Source organism: Acyrthosiphon pisum, chromosome A1 (genome assembly GCF_005508785.2).
Source record: "Acyrthosiphon pisum isolate AL4f chromosome A1, pea_aphid_22Mar2018_4r6ur, whole genome shotgun sequence".
NCBI classification, from domain to species: Eukaryota; Metazoa; Arthropoda; class Insecta; order Hemiptera; family Aphididae; genus Acyrthosiphon; species Acyrthosiphon pisum.
Genome location: NC_042494.1, coordinates 77,709,062 through 77,729,649, shown reverse-complemented (window position 1 = coordinate 77,729,649; position 20,588 = coordinate 77,709,062).

Here is a 20,588-nt window from a genome sequence, read left to right as displayed (position 1 = left end):
TGGTCTTTTCGCATAAAGAAAATTAATTCATAAAAAATTGAATGTATGCACTTAGTATGAGTACCTATAGCATACAGTTAATTATTTGGGTGGATAATCCACTTGGACGAGTATATTGCGATTTACGATGGTATTATGATGATATACACTTGAAAGTTATTTAAAAAACAATTTTATGTACGGCTCATCCCATACCTATCAAAATGTTTTGAGATAATAATAATAATAATAATAAGTACGCACGGAATACGGCAGAAACTGTAATCACTACCTAAGTGAATATCTGTTATGGTTGTGGTATTCGGTAGAATAAATTTGAGAAAAGTTGTGATAAATCATACACTTTACAATTCTCGGTTTACAATAATAAATTGTAAGTTGTGTCTTGAAAACTTTTGTACATTTTAAACCAGCGTAACAAAATACTTAGCGAGCTAGTCAAGATTTGTGTGACATACTACTACGATTTATATATAGTTAGATACCTATCTAATGATTTACCTGCCTAACTGATCTTATTGTATTAAACATTTAAAACCACAATTTACTTAACAAATTGATTGAGTTTAACCGTACTTGATGTGAATAAAATACTAAAAAGTGATTTTTGATATTTTTCAATGCAGGTACAGCAAGAATGCAGGTTTGATATAATAAATTATTATCATAGTATAAAGTATAAATATTTAAACCACAGTTCAAACAATATATTTTTGAAACGTCAACAATTTTAGAGACCAAACATATTGTAAAAATTGTTTTAAAAGTTGTATAATAAAATACTAAAATAATAATCGAAGAAAATTTCAAGTCTCCTGGATTAATAAAAAGTTTTCTTCGAACCTGGCGTCTCTAGCGTGTTGCCGTTAAGGCGAAGCGTGACGGTTGGAAAATTCCAAAAATGACCTCTTTAAAGTAACACCTGTGTCAAATTTCCAATCTATAGTGGGAGGTTATATGAAACTTTTGGAGTACTCCTACTGGGAAAAGTGATTATACCAACCTACCTGAATATAAAACTAAAGAAAACAACGCACGACATTACAAAACCAATATATAGCTCATACTCGCAACTCAGAATTAAAAAAAATATGCATGGCTGGTTTTTAGATTTTATTTGGTAAGTTTTAGCAATGATTAATTGAGCGAATTTGTCCAAATTAAGTATAACAATCAACAATGTTGTCCGTTTTCTGATAAAGAGGTGTTTTAAATATTCTCTATATAATAAATGAATAGATTAAGTTGGTAATCTTAATTAATTTTAATATAAGCTGCTTAAAATGTCTCACGCTTTTATTATATAAAAGTAAAAGTATTGGAGCATATAAAAACAGTACCTAATACCTATACACATGTTTTTATATTAAAAAAGTAAATAATGTTATATCTAATTACAATTAATAGCTATTATGTGCGTTTAGATGCAAAATAAAAAAATCAGGTAAGTAGGTGTCGCTCTGCTGTACAATAGGTTACAAGTGGGTCATTGTATAATGGTTGGTATTAAATTTGAATTCAATGATATAATATCATTGTATAAGAAAAGCGATTCTGAGCGGAGACGGTTTGTCTGTCTGGATATTAGATAAGCGTGTTTATTTTTTTTTTACCTGCTTACCTGTTTTTTTATATTGTTATTATTTATTTTATCATGTAAGTTGAATTAAAATTACAATATTATAATTTTTATTCGTTTCCATGGTGATAAACAAAGCGTTAGAAATTAAAATCCCATTTTTAGCGTTTTTTCGTTACCTCTCTAAAGTACCATCTTGATCCAATTTGCTAAAAGATAAGGTACTATATGTTGAAATCGAAGCACTCCTTTTGGTAGAAATTTTGTATACAGGATATATAAAAAAATAAAAAATAAAAAATAAAAAATAAACACCATTGTAAAACCAATAGCTTCCTCGCTCCACTTAGAATCTAATAGTACCTATTATTGACATGTCTATAATATATAACATTATATCTATATTTTGTTTAGTAATGTTGTATATTATTTAAAATTGCCATGCTAAAACATAATATTTTAATGATATAATATTCATTGAGCACAGATTTAAAAAAAAATGTTCTTTTCATAGCTAACTTATATTATACCTATTGCAGGATAATCTTTAAGTTGTATTAATAAACGTGTTTCTATTAAATTGTTTTAGATTCTGAGTGGAGCGAAGATGCTATTGTTTTTACAATGGTGTTTATTTTTTAGCTTTTTTTAGCGTTTTTATGTTTAAAAAACGCTAAAAATGGGATTTTAATTTATAACGCTTTGTTTATTACCATAGAAACGAATAAAAAATTATAATATTTTAATATTAATTCAACTTACATGATAAAATAAATAATAACAAAATATAAAATATTCATATTGACAAACCGTCTCCACTCAGAATCGTTTTTCTTATACAATGATATTATATCATTGAATTAAAATCTAATACAACTATTATACAATGACCCACTTGTAATCTACTGTGTAGCAGAGCGACATTCACTTACCTGCTTTTGTTTATTTTATCTTTCACAAATTATAATTTTGTCACGGCAACCTAAAAATAAAAAAAATAATAACAATTATCAATTAAATTCTTAAGACCCCTTTATAATTTAAAAAAGATAAGTACATTTTGTCTTTCATATATTTTATTTTTAAATATTTTAAATTATAGATACTAAGATTTCAAGAGACGAAGATTTTCCCAACGGTCGCAGCTCCCTGTGTGGTCGTTAAGGGAAGGGGGGTGATCTTCACTACCTGGAGGGTTGGTGACCGAAGTTACCGGGCGCAGAGCCTCCTAGTAAATTTAAATATAATACCCATATATTATTATGAAATCATAATTGATTTGATCGAAGATTCTATCAAATATTATGTAATCAGTTACTTAGAATATTTTTGAAAACCACATCGGTACTTGAATTATTTTAATAATATTTTTGAAAATCAGAAACTTTTAGATATCGTGGAACTATATATTATTATTCTACTAAATCGTATATAGCGTGTAAGAACGAACTTGAGTATAATCCGGGAATGAATAGTAATGTCACAAACAATCACAATGGGCTTATGAAATTCTAACAATTTATTTTGACACGTGGGTTTTAAACTATATACCTTAAGTATAAACCGATTTTAATTATCATCACGTTAAAACAATTTCCTTTGCATAAACTAGTGTGTAATGTCGGTGTTAAATCTAAATGTGTTTTGTGTGTAACAATAATAATAATAATAATCGAATAATTGTTATGTTTTGTACAGAGTCCACAATTTATTTTCGTTGTGATTGTTGAGCAAATACAATTAAATACACACAATGTCTATACTCTTCAAATGGAACATATTGTTCAGTGTCTCTAAAAAAATATTAAGTCGGGAAAATGTATGTTTTTAGTGGATGTTACATAATGCTTTTATATGAGCACATACTCAGATGCAACAATTAAAAATGAACAACTAATTCATTGGTAAAAACTCCGTTTATATTATACGCTGTTTATCTGCCAAGGTTTTAGCTGATAATAATATAATGATATATAATAAGTGTATAGGAAATGCATTTCGATGAAATTGCATTTTTTATTTTTATATTGATCTAAAATGTTTTCTCCGAAATCCAAATCAGTTTTATTTATTACAGATTCAGAATATTACCAATATTAATTGAATAATTTTTTTTTACATACCAACTTCATAGAATAATATTCTTACATGCGTATTATAGTCTGTCGATATGTGTATAGTGTGTTATAATGCTTCCTTTAAAGTTTAAATTGTGGAATTCACAATGCAAGTATACAGCGTGCATTATAAATAAAATAAATGTACATAATGTTTTTTTATTGTTTCATATAATATGTGCAATAGTTATCAGTTTATTTTATCAATGTATAACTGTTAATATTATTCAATCGATGTGTTAAGGTGATTAATAATTTACCAAGCATACTCGTAATTTTTATTTTTTATTAATGCATTTGTTTAATTAAGATTTTTAAAATTGTTATGTATACCTACTTAGTTACCATATTTCAAAATATTTAAATCGTGTATGACGTTTAAAGAGTTTCCTGTGCTAACCTTCCTTTCTGTAAATTGTCAAGTAGGTACCTAGTTGAATTTTTTTTTAAAATGTTTAAGTATCCAAACCGAAATTTAAACGACTAGTTGTTGTGTTATTTGAATTTTTACCTATACTAAGGATAACACAGGACGTCTGTATGATGTGGGAGATATGATGATATAGAAAAAAGTAATTCATATTATCTATCAATATTTTATATTTTGTAAGAATTTACCGAGTACCATAAGACGTATAATACACATTGTATTTAAGTATTTCATAGTTGTCTAAAACCATTTTCACAACTATTTTTACTCCTATTCTTAGTAGTTAAATATAATTACAATAACTCAAAAACTTGACGTTCGAATTTTGATTTACATAAATCATAATTTACAGTAGAATAGGCCAGTTAATTAATTGAAAAAGAATGAATGTTTGTGTCGTCACAGGAAACTCTTAAAATGGTATGAGAATCTAAATAAATGGAAATGCAGTATTTAAGTGAACCTACTAAAAATTCCGAAAAAATCGGAATTTGAATAAACTCATTATTGAACAACAAAAAAATGGAACTGCAGAGTGTGCTTAGCGAATCATCCGGTGTATAATATTTTATCAGATTTGTGTCATGATTCGACCATGAGCAGTTTCTAATTACGAGTATAATATTATACATGTGTATAGGTATAGGTACCTATACGCTTAACTACATAATAATATTATCCGTAGTATAACACGAGTCACGATCGGAATTATTATTCACACCTACCTATGTATATCATAATAATACGATATGTAAACAGACGCACACTTCAATACAAACTCATCCAGAGATGGAGTAGATTGGGGTACGTGAAACAAGATCCATATAATATATTATGTTATTGTATACGTGCAGCAAACAAGTGCAATTTATTTTTCGGACGGTAAAAACTAAATAAGAATGTTCATCGCCCCTGCAGTGTACTTTCAGGGGAGCATGTTTACATGACACGTCGTTTACTATGTCCGCAGCGCACTTTCGGACATTCATTAGTCGTCGTCGTCGACTTTAGTGGATATATATAAGGACTTTTCATTAGGTCTGACGTCAAATACACATTAATTCGATTGTGGCTTGGCGTCGGGGGAGGAAGGGGCACACCGGTAACGAGATTTTACAAGAACAACGGCGGCGGCATTGCAAAAAGGCTCCGCCGGACGTTGCTGCACGTTTTAGAAATCCGCTCACGTCCACTGGAAAGGGCGTGAAAACGGATCGCAAAGGCGGTGGCAGTCGTATACTTAAGGCTGTCGTGAGCACTACACCTGGAGGCTCTAATGCGGAGACGTATTGTGAGTACACGAATGTACATATTATAGTACCTAGCTATAACTGGTGTGCACTACGCACCTAACCGTGACCAACAATTATAATATCCTAATCGTTATACAATAGGTACGTAGATAGTGCCGCATTTAGACACTTTGCGCCCCGGTGCAAAAAAACATTGACACCCACAGAAAATATGAGAGATAGATCATCATTAACCTTTTAGATTTGAGCAAAGAAAAGAATATTTGTTTTACAATGGGTTGTTTTTTATAAAAATATTGTTAATTGTTTAACTAACAATATTATATAATAAAATATATAATTTATATGTTAATAAGTATTATGTTTGAATTTTCGTATAAATTATAATTTGTTTTAAGTGTATGTAATTTAATTGTATACCGACCTAACTTATTTGATTTTGACGCTTAACTAGTGATGTTTGTAATGATTAATCTTTGTGTACCTACTGTTTAAACTAATCGCTTAATTTAATTCTATAGTTTTATATTTTAATGTAATGTTTTACTCTTAACGCAAATTAATGATCTTGATAGTTAATATGTTATAGAGACTATATACGAGTTGAGGTGAGGTGGCGAGGTGCATATATCGTCATCATTATAATTTGATGGGTTTAGGTTCAAGATTTCTCGAAAAAAAATATGTGAAATAATAGTATATTAATTCTTTTCTTTTTTTTCTGGAAATCTGAACCTTGGGCAGAAAACGGTCATCGTGCAAGTGATAACGGTCAGGGGTCATTTTGGCGGAAAACCGTTTATTAGATATAAATATATCACATAATATATTATACCTACTCTCTGTTTTTTACTAACATCATATATGTACAGTGGCGTACGCAGGGGTAGGGTTCCAGGGTTCTGACCTCCCCCCCCCCTGAAATTTCTTCCTTTTACAAAAAAATCTTATTTACTACCATTAAAATACTCAGAGTCAATAATTTGTTGGTCATTTTTAATAGATATAAAATAAATTGTCAAATATGACAAAGACCTCGATCAAAGTTTCAGTTGTTTTGCTGATTTAGAACATAACAAAAAGTCTGCCATAATCGTTATATATGGTGTATCATCATGTATCATCCATCGATTATTACCACGTTTTTTGAAACGTGAAAAAAAATTGCTTCCCCCTAAGGAGCTTACCCATGGAAAATATGGGAGATAGATCCTCATTAACCTTTTAGATTTTGAGCACAGAAAAGAATATTAATTGTTCTACAATGTGTCCTTTTCTTTTAAATATTGTTTAGTAATTGCTTGTTCCTCTCTCCGCAAAAATACATTTGAATTTATGTCACTTAAACCTTGTTTATAATTCATCATAAAAGTTGTTTTTTTTTAAACATATTTAAGTAGGTGCTTATGAATAAATAAAATAAAATTATATAAAACTATGCAAATTAATACCTTATATTTTTTTTTGTATATAGTATTTTATAAAAATAATGTAACTATATAATATAATATTTAAATTTTTCTTCTACTCTGTAGTGTTGCAAATTCTTGAATTACTTGGTCTAAGGTTTTACATATTTTAAACTATTTAGTTTTGCACATTTTGATTAGTTTAGTTTATCTGATTAATACGTAGGTAGTTATAACTTATATTGTAACTTGTAAGTATAATTTATGTTTTATAGACATAAGACATATAGTGTACCTATATTTACTTTCAACTGTTGAGGTTTTTTTTACAAGACAGGTCTTGAATTTTTTGCATTTGTTAACAACATTAAGTTGTTTTTTGTGTTTTAATAAAGTTTTTTTACGATTTTGACTACCACTTAGCTTTTTTTACCGGCCATAATTAAAATAATATAAAAGTATAAAACAAATATAATAATAAATAAATAATCAACATTTAACGCTCGAAACGCTCGAGTTTGTTGACTTATAAGTTATAACTATCTAGTAGGTACCTAATAAGTATTAAGTAATAATTGTGTTGTAAAATGTCGCGGTGATAACTACAACGGTTCAAACGTTGCCAATTAAACTTTACAATACTTATCTATATAGTTACATATTCAATAGATTTAACCTTATTATAGTTTTAGTAAGTGATCAAATGTATGATTAAAAATAAAATAATATATAATTTAAATAAAATGGTTTTCAACATTAATAAATGACACGGTGAAATTGTAACATGATAATATACCGTATGTTCATGAAAACGGCGAACACTGTATTTTTAAATTGCCTGTATTACTCACTGACCTATACATATTTTTGAATTCTTGGACATGAAACTATAGATTATTGGATCATCAATCTACCGCATACAGAATTCTAAAATATTTAGAGGGTACTCAGTATTCTAGGTAAATAATTTATAGAGTGTGCCCAGTTTTCACGGACACATTATATATTATATTAATTATATTATTTTATTTTATATTAATACAGACCTAGGTGCCCAAAAACATAAAGCAATAGACATAATATGATAATAATTTTAAAAAAAAATGTTTACAAATATTTTAATTAATATGATAACATAATATGGTAAGTCAAAATGTAGGTATGAAATTAGAAATACTATTTCAGTACTATTACATAATATATCGTAATTCATAATACAATTAGTACTATACACCTATCTATACTGCTGCAGTAATATGTGAGCTAATGGTAAAACGTAGACTATTTATTATTTTTTGTGCATTAAAATCGTTTATATATTTTTTTTGTTTTGCCTGCAGACAAAAGTATACCCGGCTAAAAAGGCCAAAAGGGCTCCGAAAGAAAATTCACTCTCAAATAATCCCATTTGACGTAATTTTTTTTTTCATTAGAATAAAATATAACTCGGGCTTTTGAAGAATTAAATAATTAATAATAATAATAATAAAAAAAAAAATGTTTACCTACCTGTTTCCTCTTTGTAATTTTCGTCCGAAGGCATATTTCCTATTCCATTCAAAGGACTCATTTGCACGAGAAACGGAAAATTCTAAAACTTCAAACCACTTGAAAACATCCCAAGCACACGTTGGTTTTTTATTTCCTCTGCGCTTTCGGTGTTTTATTTTGTTTTTACTTTTTTGATGTGTTGGCGCGTGTCACCGTGGTCGTTCTTTTTTATTCTGCGACACAAAGGTTGCAGGCCTGCACTGCGGCGCATATGTGCCATTATAAAATATATTATTATTATAAGTCGTCCGACGATCGTGTGCAACCATATAATTTTATATACCTACGTATAGGTATACATAGGCATCATACGATGACGAGTATAATAATAATATAGAGACACTACAGCGAAATGAACCTCGAGCGTTTAAACCTCGAGCGCGTATTATAATAATATAATAATTATAATCATCTCTCTTTACCGCGAGTTTAGCTTTTATATGAAGGCTTCCACCGTATAAATACCATATAATATACATATGGTAGGTATATAATGTCGGTGCATACATATTATAATGGCATATATACACCAGCGCGGCGGACGTTTCAAAGGACGCTTGCTACCGTTTAAATTGAGACCAATTAATAAAATATATTTCGCACGGTTGTTATATTATTATTATACATATAATAGTATGACGCGACGGGTAGGCTAAAACAAAAAAAAATTCTCTTGTTGTAATATTGTAATTATAATATTGTAATATAATGTATACGTTACATCATTATAATAGTGTTATTATAATATTTTACACAAACCTGCGATCGCCGCACACACCACGTAAAAATTATTTCTTCGTCTTGATAATGTCTTTCTACATAATAATATGCAGGTATTTTTTTTAAATCTATTAACGCATTAATAATTGAAAACGCATAAAATTATATTTTTAACACGTTCATGTACTAATAACACGCATAGGTATACTTACAACTTTATTTTTAATATTATTATTCATATTTTTTGTATGTATTTTAAATCATAATACCTCTCGCTCGGTCCATTCACTAAAAGTCTTAAAATGTGTAGTTAGACAATATTGTATATTTATAGATACATATAGTTACGCGTAGTCTCCTCAAAAAATGAATATTCCCCGATCTATAAAAAAAAAGTTGAATTTTTTACCGAGTTCGCAATCCATCCGAATCTGTTTGTTATAGGAATAGGATTAATACTTTTGGATATTTTTTAATGTCTTCACATAATCGATATCGCTAAATTTTTCATTGCAAAGGCTACGCATAGTACATTTACAATTATTATGTAAGTTTGATACATTTTTAACGTTTGAATTATTTTAAGTTTTTGTTTAACATTTTTAACAATATTTTCCACTCGCATTGTAAAAATGTATAATAAGGCACATAATTATATTCTAGCTTTATTATGTATTACGTAGAACAGTGGAACACTATTTATATAATTATTTTACTGCACAAATGCCCATACATTATTCATTGTATGAGTGTTACCCTGCAGTGTTACCGGTCGGTTCAATCCACCGAGGTGACAAATTAATAATTATTTAAATGATCTGTTCCAATTTTTTTGTAGTCTCTGCATCTCATTAAAAAAATATTAAATTGTATAATAATATACAATATACATATTATTATTACTATTTGTTAATATCTTAAACATGGTTTATTTAAAATTGTTATTTTTTTTCGACCCAATAGTTGACAACTGCATACTCTGTTGATGAATTGAATACTCGTGTTGGTAACTTAAATTTCACTACCTAGTATATAAGCGTAAACGCACTTTAAACTAAATTAATTTCAACTTAGCGTCTCTAAATCGTAGATTGGTACAATTGTCATTGCATGTAAAAATTGTGATAACGAATTTTTCTAATAAATATTAGAAACGGACAGTCTTAAAATCAAACCATTTTTTTTTTAATTACCACTATTAAAAGAAAAAAAATGAATTTTAAAGTTACAATATGACGAATCATTATATTATGTAAGCTATTATTGGTAATGGTGTAAATATTGAAAATATGTTTACCATTTTTTTTTTGTGGAAATTAACGAACTGCAAGAATTAATATAGTTTTGTTAAGCCCATATTATAAAAGAAGCATATTGCACGGGTAGCAATCACTAATATACTGTCTATACTACTTATACCCTTCGTTACTACACAATGGTTCTTACAACCTAACCAAACCTACCTACTTTAAATGTATATATAATATTATATATGCGTATAGTGGGTTGGGTTATTGTATACAGGGTGTAACCGGAAAGCCTGACAAAAAATGATGCTACTTAAAAGTATGACAAAAATTGTTAAAATTATATGATTAGTAAGTAATTTACAAAGTATATTCAGAAAATTCCAAAAAATATTATTTTGAAAAAAGTTATTACGTTGCAAATTAATTTAATCAAAAAAATATCGATATCTTAAAAAATTCTAAAAAATAAACTACTTGACTTGAATAAATGTTTTACCATCAAAAATGGCTATTTTGAATTTATCCAAACAAATTTAAATCAAATTTTACATTTTTTTAAGTGTAAAAAAATCAAAAGAACTTTCTTATATTAAATGTGTAGCGCAAGTGACTATAAATTATATATGAAACCAAAATTTTTTTTTAATTATGGATTAGAACAAAAGTTGTATCAGGTCTTCCTGTTACACCCTGTATACATGTTATATTATTATATTATAATTCCTTTGAATGTTATTGTATAAAAGCTCAATTCTGATAACAGTAGTAGGACGAATGTAGTTTTGTGATCGCGAACAATATAACACTGATAGGAAGTCTTACGAATTCTGGGGATTATAGTCACTGTGCAAAATATTGCTTCCGCAACAATTGCAAGACTACCTACTTTATTGTTCGGGTTAAATTGTATAATATTCTCTAAATCTTCGAACCGTCGATTCAACTAGAATATTATTGTATAATAAGACAGAAATAACTAATAACTGTACAACTAAACGCAACTGCATAGCCAGATGCAAATTTCAATAGTATCATTATACATTATAGTTTCAGATATTATTATTGATTATGATCACATTAAATAAAAAAAATTGTTTTTAAGTGCGTACTGCGTACCATCATATACAGTCAGATCAAACAAATAAAGTAAATCAGCATCATAATAATACAATTTACAACCAATGATCAACGTGTCAATAATGCACAATGTGCATAATATGTATACATTATATTATAATTTATAATATATCTATTTAATTTTTGCTAAACTATATTGCCTGGTTGCATGAAAAATTAATGGTTCAATAAAATGTAATGGACCATTCACAGGTCACTAAATAATGTTTAAGGGATCATATTAGCTCACTATTGATGTTCAGTGGTTAATGGAACCGGACATGTATACAGTTTAGATGCATCCATGGATAAACAATTTAAAACAAATCTAATCTTGAGAAATACATGAATTGTATGCTACTCGCTTAAATATCTTTTTTTTATTTATCTTTATTTCAAAATGCTCCACTAATAAAAAAACTACTTGCGAATTTGGTTTAAAATTAATATTATGGATTATTCAAAAATAAGCTTTTTCTTACACGGAAATTGCAACAAAAAAATCAAACATCATCACCATTCTTATTGTAAATCTAAAAATAATCTCATTATTTTAATACTGAACGGTACATATTATTATAACTTAGCATAGCAACATGCATAGCCAAGAAAATAACGTAAAATATGATTACATTTTTTTTAAAGGCTTTCGATTTTATTCGTCGTGATCTACTCTCAAAACAATTTATTTAGATTACATAGTTTTAAAATATAATTATACCTGTCAGGTATTAATTAATTTTCCATTCGAATCAAATTTAACGAAGTAGATATACGTTATTCTAGCAGTGTTTACGAAAAACGATCGTTCAATCAAATTAGTTAACTATTTCGGGTATAACGAAGTTTGGACGTTTCGAGTGAAGTGGGCCATAAATGTTAATTGAGATAAGACATTATCGAACCTTCCTTCAATATTATAATATCCCATAATATAACCTGGGATTGTCATAAGTCATGTTCTATAACTGCACCGGCTTTGCGTCCTGTTGCCCCGATAAAGTGTGGTTTGGCCAAATGTCCTGGAATCAAACTTCAATCATTTATGCGTTGACATGTTGCAGTTGCTGTCTTTTACTAAACATTTCTAGGAAAAATACAATATCGTTTTGATAAAAGACAAAATAATCTAGCTTATTGCTCGATTGAATGACGAAATCTATTTTAAAATTGTTTTCCCCGTTATCTATTATTGTCCATTGGTGAAGGCAATATTATTTATTGTCGTCACCAAGCCGAAAATATTGACGTACTCGTCTTATTTACGTCAATAACACGAAAACGTCATTGGACCCCGGTTACCACACGACATATTTTTTGTTATTATACATACAGACAATTTTTTATTTTTTTCGGTTAGGTACTCATGGGCCATGGACATGACTATATTTAGTATTAACATTTTGTAATTTCAGTTTTTACATTGCATACGTATTTCGTGACTACTATACATACACTTATATCGTGCATATAGTAGTTTACATATCATATTATATTTGGAATAATATAATGAAGATAAAACGCCATAACTAAGCTGAAATGTAATATTTAAAATTTAGGAATGATGGAGGGGTTGGGACAAAGCCCCCCCACGAGAGCGTGTTAAATAATATTGCACTTGCGGGATTAAACCATCGGATTGTGCTCCTTTACTTAATTTTTTCCCAATTCGAGCACGAATGTACCTGTGCAATTATATTACAACTATGACGACTTCGGCGCGTGACGACCGTGTATACATCGGAAGTGCGGGATGCATGTGATCATAGAAATTATATCATTTTCCGGAACCAACTGTATATATTATTATTATTATTATTATTATTATTATTATTATTATTATTATTATAGCTGTTGGCAGTGAACGTGCGCTCTACGTGACCGATTTTCACTTGTACCAAACAGCACCAAAAGTTGTGCAAAACGCGCAAACGTGCATTACTTATGTGTACACAAGTTAAACACCACGGTTTCTGCGCAACTATAACATAACTGCAGACTGCAGCTTTGACGGTACCGTTATATATATATATTATATATATCGTTATATAATATTATTATGTAAAACAATAATATTATTAATAATAATAACGACGATAAGAACGTACGCGTCTTCATGGCAGAAGTCCAAACAGAAGTTACCCGAGAGCGAAATATAATATCTATTATTATATTATAATTTTTTTTTTTTTTTATTAAACATAAAGACCGCTGTAGCGTTGGCCATTGGTCTGACAGTAACATGGTATAACATAATATTAGGGTGTTTTAAATACATACAATATAGACTTAAACTTAAAATTAGAAAGGTTTAAATTTCTTTGTACAAATTAAATTTACTATTGCAGTAAGATCAGGACTGAGAATTTCGTGAAGATGTGTGGAACAGAGGGTTTCCTGTCGATATTTTTGATGATTTCTGCATTCGGTTAGGATGTGCTTAATAGTTAGTTGGACACAGGGCCGCATTTAAGGGGGGCCCTGGTTACAACTGCCCCAGGTGCCAGTATTTTAGGGGCGCCAAAATGTTGTGGGCCAGAAATATGTTTACTTGTGAATTATTAAAATAAATTGTATAATTTTAATTATTTTAATAACAGTATTATATTTATAGTATATTAGTATTATGCTGTTTGACATTTTTTTAGTTAATATTAATTTGCATAGTTTTATATAGTTTTATTTTATTTATTCATGAAATACCTACAACCTACTTAAATATGTTAAAAAAAAAAATTTATATGATGAATTATATGCAAGGTTTAGGTGACATAAATTCAAATGTATCTTTGCGGAGAGAGGATCAAGCGATTAATAAACAATATTTGTAAAAAAAGCACACATTTTAAAACAAAAATTCTTTTCTGTGCTCAAAATCTAAAAGGTTAATGAGGATCTATCTTCCATATTTTCCGTGGGTAGGCCCCTTAGGGGGAAGCAATTTTTTTCACCGGAGCTTAGGGGGCGCCAATTTTTTTTTGCACCGGGGCGCAAAATGTCTAAATGCGGCACTGGTTGGACACCACAGGTAGAGAATTTATATAGAGAATAATAACGACGAAGATGAGAACGTGTGCGTCCTCGCGGCAGAAGCCTAAACAGAAGTCACTCGAGAGCGGAATGTAATATATTATCTATAATTATATTATAATATGTATGTGTTTTATTTTTTTTAATTACTACGATGTAATATTTATTGTTGTTAAATATTATTAATATTACAGTTATTTTTGTTTACATTAAAACAGAATAAATTGCACAGAACCCGTTCACGGACCAAAGTAATTGATATCGTCATTATGCGATTGTCTATTATATAATATTAATTGAATGATTAATGTAATAAAGGATGGTGCTCTTATTGATGTAATGGTATAATATTATGTTTTGACGAACACACATTCAGAACAATTATTTTAGAATCCGAGTGGAGCGATTGGTGGAATAATTCTAGTTCAGCTCCTACGTGAATCATATTTTTTTTTACTTTCAAGTTTCAACGGTCCATAAGATCCAAATACAATATAATATATAATAGTACAAATATGACAGTAATAAAACTGATATTAATAATAATACAAACGATACAACAATATTAATATAATAAACATCTACGAGTCAGGTGTAACTTACTGTATAGGACATTTTTAATGTATTATATACTTAAATAATACTCATCACATTTTATATTATATTTTACATACAATAACTTCATTGTATGGTATATTTGATCAAATTCTCGAATACATGTGACCCCGATAGCCGTTCAAACATCTGGAGGAAGTTATAATAGCGTAATAATTACAATTATTGTAATATATTTTGCACCCGATATTATTCTACAGCACTTATAAGTTTAGAGAATCATACAAGTTGTTAACTTAAACTTGATACGACAATACTATACTATAATAATTCTATAAGAGTCATTACATTCTCTTATTTTTAAGCCATTGCAGAACAGAAATTCACGACGAGAGCAAAATATTCTATGAAAACCAAATTTTTATTTGCAATGAATAATTTATTATAAAATAGTCACTAGGTCTGGCGCACCTATAGATTTGATAGTAAAACGCATTCTCGCTTCAAATGTTTGTGGTGAATCTATTTAATAGATTTTAACACGGGGTGTTACTGGTACTTAGTAATTCAGTTGTTTTTAACACTCAACAGGGAATTAAACGCCAACACCTTACACGCGTTTGTCACATAATATTATGTAATTATTTTGTTATATGTATTATTATTTTCTTAAAAACATTTTACGGGACACTTATAAGTTATAATAGTGAACTCGTGACAGTGGTGTAGCTGAATTGCCTATACAAAACTCCGTGTTACCATTATAATGTAGTAATATTATTGAAATGCGCATAAACAAATAATAATATTATAATAATATTACTTCTTAACTATAGTCTATAATGGAATATAACTTACAAGATATCCGAAAAATAGACCCAAAGTGGTATGAACGCCAGAAATGATGACGTGTCGAAAGCATACACAGAGTATATACCTACATATTGCAGTCGTCCCTTGTGGACGTACTTACGTACAATTTTATTTATAAAAAGAAAATTGCTGTGATCTAAAACAAATAATATTAACGGTTCTGCCGTTATTCGAAACTGTTTAATTCATATTATTTTATTCATACAGTTATCATACTATAATCGGAAACAGCATCATGATTGTATTCATTATTATTTAATGAAGTGATCCGCTAGCCCTGGTCGACTTCAATAGTGCTAGTAAAGGGCACGAATCCTTTAGGACGTAATGAGTCACGTATAACATATACAATGATAATATTATCCAATATATTACCACCGTCTAGCTGTAAAATATTATAATTATTATTTGTGTACGACGGCCGTATAGTTAGTACTTAGTATACAATTATATTATTACACATTATTGTTACACATGTGAATACATGATGTCCGCCCGCCCTCACAATTATTTATTGACGATATAAACAATATATCTGCTATATTTGTTTGTTTATTTCAATGTAATAATATAGCAATGGCTGGCAATGTTATAATATATTAATGTTAAACATTTAATTTCATCCGTCCAAAATAATTATATAGTTTGGGCGACTGTGCGTGGACGAGATATTATTCATGGTCCATAGGTTTTTTAATTATTAAATCGACGTATGCGGTTTTTTATGTGCCCACATGAAAACAAAATAAATGTGTGCAATATGGCATGCACGCGATCATATGAAATAAAATGCGTCGTTACGTACAGTACATCGTATACTAGAAAAATTGATTGACGAGAGTGGTCCTCGGTAAGACGGTAACTTATATGTCATATTATGGTATAGTTGTCTATCTACGATGCCGTGCGATCGTAGTTTTACGATTGAAATCTATTCTCTTCTTTATTTTCTTCGTCTTATTGTATCTTCTATTTTCATAGACAAACTTAGAAAAACAACAATTTTTTTTATGTGATACAGATTTTACAAAACATCATCTTGTTTTTTTTAAATTCGTCGTATTTCTTTATTTCATTTCAAAATTCTTTTGTACTAAAGTCCGTTTCTTGGTCTTCTACGCTTACTTATTTTAGTTAAAATTTTTGTTTGTACTTCAAATTGAACAGTAAAATATTGAAGATGTTGAGATAATATTACAAGAATTATTTTTGAAAACTGACGGTATTTGTAGTTCGAGTAATAGTTCCAAATATATAAAGCTCACATGTGTGGAGGAAACTCGAAACTTGCATCGTAATTAATATAAGTAGGTATCAAATATATAATCACCATATTTGATATAACTATTATAGTGGTCCAATTACCGCGTGCAGATTCAATAATACAAATCGTGACTTCCTTTATTACGACTCCTTTTCGCACACAGATTTTGAGGTTTAAATAATAAGGATACAACTGGTTTGTGAAAATACAATTATTATACAGTTCAAAATTATTTGCAATTATTCATTATATTGTAAAGTGCATTATGCACTACATTGTTAGTGGTCCAGGTGCTAATGTCCGTTTTTTAAAAAGATATAACTATGGCCCAGTAGTTGGGAATCCGTGAATATTTACCTGAAAGCACTTAATTTTTAGTTGCTATATATTATAATTAACAGTCAGGTCTGGATGAATCTTGGTTTAGATTTACCTTGTTTTGTGGTAAATAGGTGATACAACTATAAACGATGCATGTCTGGTATTGTTGTAAAATTAAAAATAAGATTCAAACAAAAGTAATTTCTAGTTATCAGTCTTATAACCACACAAAGTCACAAAAGAAAGATATTTGTTTTTATAAGGGAAAAATGAAAATACTACAATTTAAACCAGGGACTGGAACCGTACCGAAAATAACAGGTTTAATATTGGGAACCGGGACCGGAACCGGACCGGAACCCTTAAATGCATTTTTTTAGGAACCGAAACCGAAACCTATATTTTGATGTAGAGGTTTTTACGGTTTTTTTCGGTTCCAAAATCCAATAGATATTTTATATATGGTGTAAGTCGGTAATAACTAATTATTAGTAATAATAAATAATTATAGAATTGTAGACCTATAAAAGTTTATCAATGCTAAGGAAAAGAATATTATTATGTGTACAAGTACAACAGAATTGTCATAAAAGAAATACCAAAAATCCAAATTCTAATTTCCGTGTAATCAATATCAATATTATTATTGAATTGCAATTCGCAATAGCTGATGTAGAATTTCTGAAAATAATAGCAATTTGGAAATTTATAAGTGATTCAGAATTCAGAGAAGTTGTCATATAAATTATAAATTGTAATTGTTACCTTACTAATATGCCTGCATTGATAATATTAAATACCTAAGCCTAATGCGGGTATCGTTAACTCTTTTCTCTATACTATGCTCTGTACGATAATTCTACTAAACTGTAATTTTTTCGTCTTCATTAGCGCGGTGTATATTGTTTAAATTTATATTTTTATGTATAAGTTATAAGTTATTATATCAAACTGAAAGATGGGTCACCCAAGTGTGTTTTTAATTCATTCTTATTTGTTTTTTTAATAATAATTTTTTATTTATTTTAAATATTAAAATTTATTTATTTATTTTAATTTATAATTTTATAATAATTTATTTTTTTATAATATTACCTAAATTCTGAAAAAGTTACACTTAATTACAAATATCTGTCACTAAAAAGAGGTTATTAATATTATGTTCATTTTTTTACATAGTACTTTATTGATAAAAAAAAAAGTCAAATAATAAGGGTTAAAACCGGTATTAACCGAAACCGAAACCGAAATTCGATATTTTTGAAAACCGAAACCAGAACCGAAACCTAAACACAAACCGATAAAATCATAAAGGTTCCAGTCCCTGATTTAAACGATTAATTTGTAAGGTTTTCTGACACTTGACGACATTTTCTTTTTTTTCTTTATTTATTTTCAAAGTATTTTATTGTTAATGATTATCTAGAAAATCAATATAGAGTATAGATATTGAGCTAACCAAACCAGTTAATAGTGTATTGGATAAATTATATAGTTTTTCAATATTCCTTGCAATTTTCAATAAACTTCTGTTTGTGGTCGTAGGGGATTGGATTTGAATCAATAAATAAATAATTGCACATAGTAAAGGTCGTATCGTTTAATACATTAGTAATACGAACTTTATTTTGTTCCATAAAATTAAAAGTATTAGATTATTATTCAAATTATAGTTTTATTATTTTATTATTGGTATTCTGTACAATATGGATGTCTAATCTTCGTGTTGGTTTTGTCTTCGAGATAAACGAATCATCCACATACTCCAACAAAACATACCGAAATAAGATTTCAGGGTAGACATTTTAGACAACTTGTTTGTATTTAACGGAAATATAAATGTATCATATGGCATTGTGTTTTAAAATGATATACCTATAATAATAGTCTGTACCTGCGTTGGGAAAAATTACTAATTGTATTATGTAAATCATTCTGCAGACAAAATTAATGTGGTAAAATAAATTCGTAAGCAATTGAAGGTCATTTGGTTTATCGTAATCTATCTTCGTATAAAATGTATACACATAAATATTAAATATATAACCAGAAACGTATGAAAAAGTGTATAACGTACTATGTTATTATTGCTATTGTTTTTATTATATCCAAAGTTTTTCTAGAGAGTTGATGTCCAATTTTCTAGAAGCTGATAAATGTTACTTCGCCGATAGTGGCAGTGACGGATCTAATGAATAAAATAAAGTGAAAAGCAGGGAACACGGAACTACGGTTCAAAAGTGCCCACATTTATAAATTGCTGTGCGATTTTGTGTTTAGAAAAATTGGCTTATAAAATTCTGCAGAAAGCAATACAACGCGATGACAATGGCTCTGTGCGGTTGCCGTGGCGTACGTGGAGTATTCTATTCTGTATTTCTATATTACGAAACGCACATAATACTTTTGTCTCCCTCTCGGTTTAAAAATAAAGTTTTCGCGTACTAATTTAATAATATATGGATGGCGTCAATGATAAGTTTATTGTCCCGAAGACATTTTGAATTGCGAACTCAATGAAACCCGTTGCTCCTCGCTCGTTGATTAGATTTATACGTTCTTCTCGTCCTGGTCGGAAACGACAACAAAACGTTCCGACAAAATAAAGCATTATAGATATGTATAAACGAATATTTATATAACTCAATGCGGTGGGAAATACGAAACGAGCACTATATGTGGAAACTTGCAGATAGAATGAATGCACATATTGTTATCAACACTCCAGCAGATCTACGAATATATATGCCTGATTTCGTTTATGTATCAGATTACAATATTAACTATTAACAATATAATAATATTCGCGTTAGATATTGTGGACAGATTTATTTCTGAAATAATCTACAGAGTTAAAAAAACTTAACAATTTTGGCATTCAAATAGGTTAGCAGGCCTCAGTACACAGTCACGTTGCTGAGCTAAGTAGAATTAAATTTTTTTTAACGCTGCGCAACAGACCACTTTTACACATATTTTATAGCAGAAATCGACGACCCTCCTCCCAGACAGCAATTTTTCGTTTAATAATATTATTATAACATTATAATCACGAATAATATTAGTATAACGTTATTATAATACTATTATAATATTATCGTTACAAAATACTGTCTGGGC